The sequence below is a fragment of the Macrobrachium nipponense genome, chromosome 7 (genome assembly GCF_015104395.2).
Source record: "Macrobrachium nipponense isolate FS-2020 chromosome 7, ASM1510439v2, whole genome shotgun sequence".
NCBI lineage: Eukaryota > Metazoa > Arthropoda > Malacostraca > Decapoda > Palaemonidae > Macrobrachium > Macrobrachium nipponense.
Genome location: NC_061109.1, coordinates 103,594,643 through 103,607,802, shown reverse-complemented (window position 1 = coordinate 103,607,802; position 13,160 = coordinate 103,594,643).

The window sequence follows — 13,160 nt, the reverse complement described above, 5'->3', positions numbered from 1 at the left end:
TTGGAACCTCTGCCAGAGGAGACAGAGGGTCCGGAAACCACTCTGCTTGAGACCACAGAGGAACCACCAAGGTCATCCTGAGATTTCAAGAACTCATTACCCTGTTCAGAACTTGACAGTCAAGCAAAATGGAAGGAATCAAGTTGAGAAGAGGTCTAGCATAGGCCTCTCCCAAACCTGAAAAAGCCTGCCTGCCACGACCTGACGCAGAGACCACTCCATGGCCAGGATTTGCTTCCGACGACTCTGTCATCTACCACATTCCTCTTGCCCGGAATGTACCTGGCAGAGAGCTCTACCCAGTTGTCAATTGCCCACTGGTGTAATTCTACTGTCAAGGAATACAGGAGATGAGACACCAGGCCCCTGTTTGTTCACATAAGCCACCACAGTGGTGCTGTCAGACATCAGAACAACCAAATGACCTTCTACTTTCTTCCGAAACTCCTTCAGTCCCATGAAAGCAGCCTTCAGCTCCAAAATGTTGATGTGTAGAAGCTTGTCCTCCACACTCCAAACGCCTGACGTAAGGAAGTCTCCCAGATGAGCTCCCAACCTGAGATGGAGGTATCTGAAAACAGAAGGAAGTCTGGAGGGGGAGAACGTAGAGGGATTCCCACAAGATATTCTGACTGTCCAACCACCAACAAAGGTCTTGCCTCACTTCCTCGGACAGAGGGACGCTCTGTAGGGGAGAATCTCCCGGCAGGGACCAGATGTCTTTCAGTCTCCACCCGTGAGGAACCAGCTTCTCCAGCGAAGACAAAATCCCCCAGGAAGACCTGCCGCCACTGATGTGCTGTCTGTTCAGGTTGTGACAAGAACTTTTGTGCTACTAACTGCAACTTGTCTAACCTCTGGTCCAACGGAAAAACCCTCAACACTGCTGTATCTATAACCATACCTAGGTAAAGAGCTTTCTGGCTGGGAACCAGGTTCAATTTCTCTAGGTTGATCATTATGCCTAGCTTCTGACAAAACTGAAGACGTCTCTGTCCTGAAGCAGTTTCTCCCTGGAGCTTGCTAATACCAGCCACTCGTCTAGGTACCTTAGCAGGTGAATCCCTTGAGCATGAGCACATTTTGATACGAGGGCAAAGACCCTTGTGAATACCCAAGGAGACGTGGTCAACCCAAAGCACAGGACCTTGAACTGAAAGATCTGCTCTCCCAGAGTGCAGTGAAGTTCTGGACAAAGGGTGAATAAGGATCTGGAAGTAAACATCCTTTAAGTCTATCAACAGCAAGAAGTCATTGCCCCTTATCACTGCCAACACTGTTCGGGGCATCTCCATCTTGAACCTTGTCTTCCTGACAAAATGATTCATCAAAGTGGAAAGATCGATTACTGGTCTCCAATTGCCTGTTGCTTTGGGCACCAGTAAAATTAGACTGTAAAACCCTGGAGAAGGATGCTTTACTTCTATCGCACCCTTATTCAGTATTTTTAACACTTCCTCCCGAAGAGCATGAACTTCTGAGAGTTGTGGTCGTATGTCCGATTGAGAAGGGGTCTGTCCGAGAGGGGGGTGGGAGAGAAGTTGATTGGTAGTAGATATCCCACCCACATAATGTTTACTATCCTTTTCTCCGCTCCACACCCTTGCCACTTAGCCCACTGGCCCGCCAGGCTTCCCCCTACCCGTGGCAACAGAGGGAGAAGTGCCCACTCTATCAACGACCCCCTCTGCCCCTTCCCCTAGAGCCCCTACCAGGCTTGTAGGGGCGTAATTGAAAGGGGCCTTGTTGTTTCTTTGCCTTGGCCTGTGAGGGAGGTCGGGAGACCCTCACAGAGGCAGAACTCTTTGGAGATTTAACAGATGAAGATCTCGCCTGTTGCTGAGGTGGAGGAGGAGGGTGTCTTAAATGTGCCTCACCGGTCGATAGCATCTCTCAATTCAGTCCTCGGAAACAGGAACTGCAACTCGAGCAGATCCCCATTTCTGAGAGACGACAAAAACTCAAGAGTCCACTGAATTTGCCACCTTGGACAGTGCTGCATCTTTCCTTGGCCCACAGGTTGGAGCTAAGGTGTGTCAGGTATGAAATCACCTTAGCTCCAGACTGTAACAGTCTATTGAGAGAGGAAAAACTCGCTAAACCTCCCTCACTCCTATCTGAAGCAATCTTGGCTATCACGGTGTACCACAAGTCCAGCCAGGAGACTGTCTGGAAGATGGAAGGTGCAGTAGTCTCCATAGCTAAGAACTCTTGTGATGAAAAGGAAGGGCCTTCAGCTCTAACCTGTTCCAGAATTAGGCCAGGTTTAAGACATCACATCCGGATTGAGGTGACGGAGCATAAATTGAACTGTTCTAGTGGAATAGTACTTCCTATGCCATGCAACAGGAGAGGGAAGAAGCTAAGATGACCTACTAGAACGCAGAGAGCTATGTCGGTCCAACACCAAAGCATTCACACGTAGGATGGACTGAGCGTGACCCGACAAGGGGAGCTCAAAAGAAGTTCTAGAGTCCTGTTTAGCACCCAGCAAGGCCTCTATACCCGCAACCTCTGCAAATGAGGACATAAACTCATGGTTATCTCCCTCCTCATGCTCCGGCACAGGCGACTGATGACATGAAGACGACGGTTTGGCAGTATCCTGCTCCTTCCGTAAAACTGTGATGAAGCTTCCCCAAGAAGCCCAACATTCTGGACAATATTGGTTGGCATGTATGGTCTACAACTGGAAGAGACTGAGACTGAAGGTTCTCGAAACTCATCTTGCATCGACACTTGTACACGATCCTGACTCAAACAGCATACTGGCTTGTGAGAAGCACCCCTTACATGATCACGTACACGTACGTCAGGTGAAACACGTACAAGGTCGCGGGAGGAAGCACATACACAAACGTGAGACGACTTGAGCACACGACCTTGAGACGCCAACCAAACACGATCCCGAGATGAGGAACGTTGCTGAAGAGAGCTACCTGAAGGAGATGGATTCCTAAGGCTAAGGTCTCTTCCAGGAGAACGAGAAGCATGTCCACGGCCCAATAAAGCCTCAAATCTTCGACCCTCAGCCTGTCTTGCTGAGCGAAGAATCCTTAGACGAAGCTTTGGCAAACTTCACATCTGCAGCCTTCGATCTTTTAATCAGCACTTTATCATCCTTGCGCCGGCAAACTGGTACAGGAACAGACGAAGAGGGGTCGCCCCAACATTGTCAACATGTACTTGCAAGGATGATTCACATTCACGAACGGAAGATGTTGCAACTCTCTTAATGCTCTCAACACTCACACTTTGACCCCCAAAAGTCTGACACAACAGCGAGGGGGGGATGGCGTAGGAACAGGAGAAGGAGAGAAACTCCTCTCTCTACGTGGTCTCTTACTAGCAGGAGTAGGAGAAGACCCTCCGTTTACGACTCTTCTTCGTAGACACAGCAGAAATCCTCTCTTGCAAAACAGAGTCCAGTCTCCTGTAGACTGCTTGAACTAAAGCCTCAGGTGGCTCAGTGAGATAAGATGATGATGTCATATCGGGAAGCGGTGACGTCACAGCCGGAGGATGACCGGCCACTGTATCTGACGTAATAAGCTGAGAGGACTCAAGGAGTGACGTCATGACACCTCTAAGACCAGAACTGATCGATGGCCTCACTGGCAAAGCAATAAGATGCGACCAAGGGAGCATCGATGATGACCATGGGGCTCTGCAAGGTGGCAGCACGCAAGATCCAACGTAGAGCAGTCCAGGGGGAGGCGGGACTGCTATAAGGCAGGGAGAGGGGTATGAGCCTCCAAGATATATGACAGCAGTCCATCCAAGGAAGGTGAACCCTGTAGCCCCAGTAATGCCCACACAGCTGCCATCTTGGATGACTCCGAAACTTAAAATAGGGAATTAGATTACGTAGCCTCCTCCCTCTCGGGTATAAAGTGAGAACCCGAGGGAGAGGGGGCTACATTAAACATATCACCATCCTGTGGAACTCCGATACTTCCATCGACAAATCAATGGAAGAAAAGGAAGGAGACAGAGGCACACTCACACTAGTCACAAGGGGAGCGATCGCAGGAGAGGGAGATGCCAAATCATCCATCTGAGGAGAAGAAAATCCCTCCCAAGAAGGAAGAATCAAAACTATGACGTTCCCTCTTCCGATAAAACACACTCCCCTTGAGCAATGAAAACCCCAAATGCCTGGGCACATGCATCGATGAGGCCATGGAAACTCGGTAGAATCCATAATGCAGAAACACACTTACAAACGCACTGAATAAAAAGAAACAGGCACAAATCAATCGGCTTGGGAAGAGAGCAAAGCGATAGTGTCTTACTCTCCTAGGCGATTAAGGAAAGGCTAAATACATCACGAGATGGTGCCCAGTCTCTGACCAGCTATCACCTCGTACGCACAGGAGTTGCCAGATCTCACAGATTCCTATCTTACAATCTTAGATTGTTTTTAACCAGTTACCAGCTAGCGCTTGTAAATATCCTACTGTTAAGACTGAAGGTTTGTTCCGCATATGAACAATTAGCTAGTAAGAGCACAGGCTCAAGAAATAGGTGCTAACTTACAGTATGAGTGGGGATTTCCCCCACTCGCCTGCCTACCTCAAATTAACCATCTTGTTACCAAGTTTCAACATGTTTTCTAGCTCACATTGAAGAATATTCCTACATAAAAGGCAATGGTGGTTTTTACAAAGGAACATATACAATTTAAGTTGTAACTTCTATGATACTGCAAATTTAGGATACTATTATCAAAATATCATCAAACAATAACTTCGAAATATCTGAACTTCCTTTATAAGGAATATTTCCAAATTCAAAATTCATGCTAGTATACTTCAATTACAATATTTTCAACCATAAAGCAATATCTTATACACAATGTACACAGACAAAATGCAAAACATTCTATAACATATCCCATAAACTTTTGTGCTTGATGCTCTTTGAATTTACTTATCTACTAATTATTAATTAATACTATTTTACAGAAAAATGTCAAAACAGGTATAAAAATTCCAAAGAGAATTCTTGCATATAGTAATTAAAATGAGAAGATATGCAAGAATACTACTTACATCACATAGCAATAACTAGAGTAATTTAATTTTTGTTGGAATGAAAGACATTTCAAAAAATAACACCTGTACAATAATATTGTTTCAAATAACACAGCCATATAAAGCTCATTTTGGAGCCTAACTTTTCTGAGAATCTTACACGAAGCAATTAAAAGAAGAGGTAATACTGTGTAATATTTCAAGTAGATTGAACTGGAAGTCCTATCTACTCGAGTGAGACAATTCAAAGTAAATTCTTTAGCTTTGTTCAAGTTTTACAACACTATTACAAATTAACTAACTCTTGCTATACCTTTCAAATATAATGTTTACTACTCTTGCCTTCATTTAGAAAGATTTAACCTCTATCACAAACTTTGGACTAAAACAATATAAAAAAAACATCAGAATCCACTGACATGAGAAAAACACTTACATATACTTGGTATTTCAGTAAAAACTTGTAGGGGAAAGTTACAATTCAATATACAAGTTTCTATCCTACATTTTTCACATTCAGTATTATTTTGTTCATATGTCCAGCAATTTATTGCAATGATGTACAATTTCTCCGGTAAACTTTATAAAAACTATAAAATCTATTGCTTATTTACTGTAGTACGTACAAGAGTTTTTAATACCAACCTCAAGTTTAAGAGTGACCAAAGACCATTCACAGGTACTTCCACTGAATTTAGCAATGCACCCTTCTTAAATTATACATTTAAAGTGTTCTCTACTTAGTTTTATTTGTTTGTTTGTATGGTCTTTTTACGTTGCATGGAACCAGTGGTTATTCAGCAAAGGGACTAATGCTTTATGTGACTTCTGAACCACATCGAGAGTGAACTTCTGTAACAAGAAGTACACATACCTGATCCTCAATGGAATGCCCAAGAATTGAACTCACCGAGGTGGCAGGCCAAGACCAAACCAACCACAACACTGAGGTGCTGTCTCTACACAGTCAAATACAAATAAGGGTAGAAGTTATATCTATAATTGGACTGCTTGGAATTTCCTCATCTATTTAGTAAAATGGTTCAAAACCTAAAAGCAAACTTCAATTTGCATGCCATGAAGCAAATAGACTCATGGGGGACATTTTTTGCAATGTACCATTTATTATTTGAGCTATAAAACAAGCCTATTATATAGGTCGAGATATGAACATCCCTTAACATAATTGGTATCAAGCATTGCTATTCTGTTACATAAAAACACTGCATCCTGGCCCATGTTAAACTTCCCCACAACATGAGTGATTTCATTATTACTCATAAAAAGGTTCGTACACAGGTGAGACTTCAGTTGACGAAATAGGCTGGAAGTCAGTATGTGTGGGGCATAAGAAAATCATTCAAACAAAATATTTACTTTAAACACAAAATATTTACTTTAAACAGCGTTATTTACTCTGTGGGAGGGCACATTTCCCAAGTACCTGTAGTTTATCATGATAACATCCTCAGAATTCCAAAACATAGGCCTTCATCAAGCCAACCCACACCACTTACTTTATGAGATGTGAACAATAGGGTTTCATCTTTGTTTGAATCTGATTTAGGTTCAAAATGGTAAATTTATCTAATCCTGGTATACAAATATGGCAGACATAGTTTGCATTAGCCTGGAAACGAGTCTCAAGTACCCTGGAAATTTCAAGGTTGTCAATATTCATGGTATCCCATCTTGTAGATAGCTGTATGTATATACGTGTGCTTATGTGAAATATGCACTTTGAATGCATTGAGAAACTTCAACCAAACATGGTATACATATAACTTAGTATCTGGGAAAGAACACTGTGGGTAAAACATCACTGGCACCAAAGGGGGAGGTGTAAAAAAATAACTGAAAATTACAATAGTGACACTTTTGATGCCCTTCAAATCACAGTTCAGCGCCCAATAAGGAGGGAGGATGAAAAGGGGAGACAAAAAAATTAACCAAAATCGACAGATATTAAGTGTCTATACCATGGTGAGGTCGTTAAGATGAATAGTTTGTTTCTTTGTATGTGTTTTTACGTTACATGGAACCAGTGGTTATTCAGCAAAGGGACTAACAGTTTACATGACTTCCGAACCACATCAAAAGTGAACTTCTATCACCAGAAATACACATCTCTGACCACTTAATGGAATGCCCGAGAATCAAACTCGCAGCCACTGAGGTGGCAAGCCAATACCATGACGATCACACCACTGAGGCACTGCTGAGATGAATAGTGACACTCCCGATACCATTCAAGTCCAAGTTCAGCCTCAACTGGAAGGGGAGTGAGGGTTGAAAAGGGGGGTAAAAGTAAAAATACAGGCAGTCCCCTAGTTATCAACGGGCGATCTGGTTTTATGGGGCTTGTCTAGTGCCATAAAATCAGCGATTTATGGTGCCTTAACTTGACGAGTTCTGGTTATCAGCGCCAATAATAGAGTTATGGTGCCATAACATACCTAACAGAGGCACCATTAACTGGATATCAGCGCTATTGGTGACATAAATTGCCGAGTCACGGACAATTGCAGTTTTCGTTTATCAGAAACCCGCCGATAACCAAGAACTGTCTAATCCATAGTTTTTGAGATTGCTGAGATGAACAGTGACACTCCTGATGGCCTTCAATTCCAAGTTCAGCCCCAATAGGGAGGGGGGGATGAAAAGGGGTAGGAAGGCAGTGACATAAAAATAACCGAAAACAGCAGATATTAGTATTTTATCCATAGTTTTTGAGGTCGCTGAGATGAATAATGACACTCCCAATGCCCTTCAAGTCCAAGTTCAGACCGGATTGGGAGGGAGGGTGTCAAGAAGTGGGACGGGGGTTACATGTAAAAATAACCTAAAACAGCAGATATTCATGTCTAATCCATAGTTTTCAAGATTGCTGAGATGAAAAGTGACACACCTGATGTCCTTTTAAGTCCAAATTCTGCCCCAATAGGAAGGGGGAAATGCGAAGGGATGAAAAATTAAAAGTAAAAAATTATGGATATTAGTGTCTACTCTATAGTTTTCAAGGTCACTGGGATGAACAGACACTCCCGATACTCTTCAAGTCCAAGGTCTATCCCAGTAGGAATGGGGGTGAGAAGTGGTGATATATAAAATGTAAAAAAATGCTGGGCAATGTAACTAAAGCAACTTTCATACCAGGAAAAAGTTTACCAGTTGTCATTTAGTCTTCCTGGGTAATGCCAGGTTGGTCAGCTAGTCTCTCTCTCTCTCTCTATGTTATATATATAAAATATATATATATATATATATAATATAGATATATATAATAAATATATATATATATATACTATATATATATATATATATAGATATATATATAATATATATATATATAATATATATGACTGGTAAAAGTGTTCTGTAACAACAGAATTCCATCTAATAAAAGGAGCCCATTAAAACACCAAAATGTAGAGAGAAAAGTACTATATTTCAGAGACTGCTGTCTCTCTCTTCAGGTTATATGAATGAGAAAAGTTTACAGAAAATGGTGGTATTTATACCAAGAGATTCGTCCACAAGTAAGCCAATTTAGGTCACCCCCGCTGATAATCTTCCTTTAATCTTCTTAAGCGTTGGTTGAATGAACACTGCGTCGACGATGTCCGATGTCCAATTCCCTTTTGAGATGTTCATTACCTGCTTCTCTTTTATTAAGGCCGATTCCATCATTTGACTCTTGTACCGGCAGTTGCTGCTATAAATTACACGTGACATATTCCAGTTTATTCTATGGTTATGTTCATTTATATGGTTGAAAATAGCCGAGTTCTGTTGTCCATACCTAACTGACCGTTTGTGTTTGTATTAATTCTCTGGGGAAGTGATTTACCTGTAAATCCGATGTAAGATTGGTCACAGTCCTGGCATGGGATCTCATATACCCCAGAGTCTTTGGGCGATGTCTTTTGTTGGACGTTAATCAGGGATTTGGCTAAGGTATTTGGTAGGTAAATGGCAAAAGGGTTGGATTTCCCAAGGGTGTGAGTTACTCTCTTAATCGTCTCCAGGTGGGGAATTTTTATTTTATTGTTGGGTGTGTCTCTGGTCTTGTCTTTAGGGGGTCGGTAGAAAATTACGTTTGCTTTTTGAATTGCTTTCTCAATTATATGGTCAGGATACTTTAAAGATGAAAGTTGCTTGCGAATTAGTTCAAATTCTTTTTCCAGGAAATCTGGGGAACAAATTCGTAAGGCTCTTAAGAATAGGTTGCTAGCTAGACCTATCTTGATAGTATTGTCATGATAGCTAAAGTAGTGAATATATGAAAGTGAGAACGTTGGTTTTCTGTATATGGTAAATTTGGTTATTCTGTCGTGTCTCTGATTATTAAAACATCAAGAAAAGGAATTTTGTTGTCTGTTTCCCATTCAACTTTAAATTTGATGCTGGGCACTAATGCGTTTAATTTTGAGAGGAATTCATTAAAATTACCCCACTTATTATCCCAAAATGTTAGTATGTCATCCACGTATCTCATCCACAGCATGTTGAAGTGATCCTTCCAGAACTCTCTTAAGGTCAGTTCAGTGTCTGAGAGCACTTCGAAGCACCTTTGAAACAGTGCCTTAGCATACAGTTTCTTGAAGTTCGAGATGATTTGCTGGTCCATGGGCTGGATGACAGGAGTGGTAATACATTTGGGGGTAAGAACTTCACGGTGATTAATTTAAATTTATCCAACAACTCCTCTTCCAAGCCAGGAGGATGCACAGGAGCATTGTCCATTACCAGGAGGCACTTGAGGGGCAATTGATTTTCTTGAAAACACTTTTTCACACTCGGGCCATACACTTCATTGACCCACTCAACGAAAATTTGTCTCGTGACCCATGCCTTTTTATTGGCCTTGCACATCACAGGCAATTCATTCTTGATGACATTGTTCTTCTTAAACACTCGGGGAGTTTCAGTGATTCACCAGTAGGGGCTTCACTTTGAAATCCCCAATGGCATTCCTACAGAACAAGAGAGCTAGCCTGTCTTTCATAGGCTTGTGCCCTGGCAGTGAACTTTCCTCCTGCGTGATGTGTCTCCGTCTTGGTTTTTTTTTTTCCAGAACAGGCCTGTCTCATCACAATTAAAGACCTGTTGTGGGAGGAATCCTTCTGCCTCAAGATGCCCCTTGAATTAACCAATGAATTCTTTGGTGGCATGTTTATCTGAGCTCACAGCCTACCCATGCCTTACGACACTATGGATGCCTGTACATTTTCTAAATTTTTCAAACCAGCCTCTGCTGGCCTTAAAAAATCACTAAGAGAATCACTTGTTGATGGCATTTTCTTAATTAAATTGCTATGCAGCAACCTCACTTTCTTGCAAATGATTGCTTCAGACACTATTCCCTACTGTTTTTCATTGATCCACACCAACAACAGCTTTTCAACGTCTTCCACTAGTTTTGATCTCTACTTAGATAGTGACATGAACCTTTTTGCAACATTAGCTGCCTTTATTTCGTCTTTCTTTGCCAGGATAGAGCTCATTGTAGACACAGACTTGCCATACATCCTGGCGAGATCAGCAACACGTATCCCACTTTCATACTTCACTACAAGTTCTTTCTTAAATTCAATTGCATTCCTGACCTTTTCTTGGACGCCATGATGACACTTTGCAGTGAGTTTATGGCAAAATTATTGCACAAAGCACAAGGAACATGTGCGGTGATGCGCACTACTCGTGCAGAGATGCTTGTTCGAAGAGAAACAAAGACAGAATAGGTCACAGGAGAAAATGGGATGCTCTGTTAGGGCACTTCATACAGGGCATGGTCACACGCTGGGCCCAGGGGTGGAGTGTTTCCGAGTGTACGAAAACCGAGGAACTGTACGATAACAGAGACAAGTTTTCTGACAAAAAAGTCTACCTACGATATGGGAGGCGTATGAAAACCGAGGTTCCACTGTACACACGCTCACACACACACACACACACACACACAAACACACACTCACGTTATATATACAGTGAGGAAACTGTTTGTAACTCAAAAAATTAGTAACCTGAATCAAATTTCCCCATCTAAAACAATGTAAAACAAATAATTTGTTCAAATCTCTGAAACACTTTATTTTCCTTCCATTATTTCATGGTTTTCTAACACTATGTTATACTTTACTTCCCTGCATCCAATAATATTGAATTTATTTTCATATATACTACTGTATTATAAATACAATCAGAAATCAATGTTTTGGTTTGGAAATCGGCTGAGGGAGATTGCAAGGTCAGTTTATTTTGCTGCACTGAACTCAAATCAGAGCAATTTTCTTGCTTCTAGTTAGCGTAAATGAATCTCTAGCCTACGCTATAACAGGACAAGCTAAATCCAGTGATCCCAAAATGGTCAAGGGCCCCATTTATATTTGGACCCAAAAGTTTGGGAGCCCAGTTAAAGGGCCCCATTTTCCCATTCTGTGAACAAAAATGTTATGTAAAAGAAATAGGGCTCTCCAGGGACCCCTCCCCCAAAATCATAGAGCCCATTATAGACCTTCTCATATGGATTGGAGGAGGGTGGGTAACACTGATTGTGGTAAGGGCAGGGCTGATCTAAGGCAATTGATTACTGCTTTAAGGTCCTAATTATCCTCTGAGGGGCCCCCATAATGGCCCCTTCACTCTATTCTACCTTCCCTTCACCCTTTTCTACCTCCCTTCACAGCTTCACTCTGTTCTACCTCCCATCACTGTTCTACCTTCCCTTCACTCTATTCTACCTCATTTCACTTTCCTAACTTCTACCACCATTTACTTTGTTCCACCTCCCTTTGAACCCCTTCACTATGTTCTACCTTTCGTTCACTCTATTTTACCTCCCTTCACTCTGTTCTTCCTCCCATCACTGTCCTACCTCCCTTTCACTATGTTTGACCAAATAATAGCAAAATTGGATGATATATGTAGAAATCACATGGACTGGACTATTCTCCTATTCGGAGACTTTAACTTTCCTTTCGTAGACTGTAAAGAACGAATAGGAGATTGTGGTTGTATTTATACATATAAAAAAAGAGAGTAATAGTATTGCAGAAGATAAGAGGCAATTCGAAAAGCTATTAGATATGCTACTAGAATACAACATTCAACAAATAAATCACCTGCCAACAAGAAAGGAAAATACTTTAGACGAAGTATTTGAGAACGAGGTGAATTATGTTAAATAAATAATAGTTTATAATGCGAGTATTTCAGACCATAATGTCATAGAATTAACAGTCCATTCCAAAGTAAGTGAAAACAGAGATAAGCAAGAAATGGAAAATTGGGAAGGATATGGAAAATACAACTTCTACAGTAAAAATATAAAATGGTCAGAAATAAATGAAGAATTAAACAAAGATTGGGATAACATTTTCGTAAGTGATGATATAAAGGTAAATACAGAGATATTATATAAAATATTAGAGAATATAGTGGAAAAATATACACCGAAGAAGAAAAGTAAACATCAGTCATGCATACCAAGAGACAGAAGGATCTTGTTCCAGAAAATCAGAAAGTGGAAAAAAGGTCTTGCAAAAGAAAAAAAATGCATGGAAAGTAATCGAACTAAAAAGTAAGAAAATGCAGAACAAAAGATTATACAATCAAAAGAAAATGAAAAACGGGACTTGGAAGAAAAAACCCTAGTAAATATCAAGCATAAACCCCAAACTATTATTACTTGTATCGTTGAAAAAGCGATGAATAAAAGAAGAATAGAAATAGGCCCTCTAAGAATTGAAGGGAGATTAACGAATGAAAAAAAGGAAATATGCAACATATTGGCAGAACGATATGAGAGAGAATTCACCCCTAGAATTGATGATGAAGATAATGATATAGAAGTAAGGGATGAAAATAATGAATATTTAGCAGACATAGATATTAATGAAGCTGATATTGTGCAGGCTATTAATGAAATTAAAAATGGAGCTGCAGCAGGGCCTGATGGTGTCCCTGCTATTTTGTTAAAGAAAGTAGTTCACTCTATCGCAAAGCCACTTGCAATATTATTAAGACAAAGTATAGATACAGGCAAGATTTATGATGAGCACAAATTAGCATATATTACCCCTACTTTCAAAAGTGGATCAAGACTAGAGGCAAGTAATTATG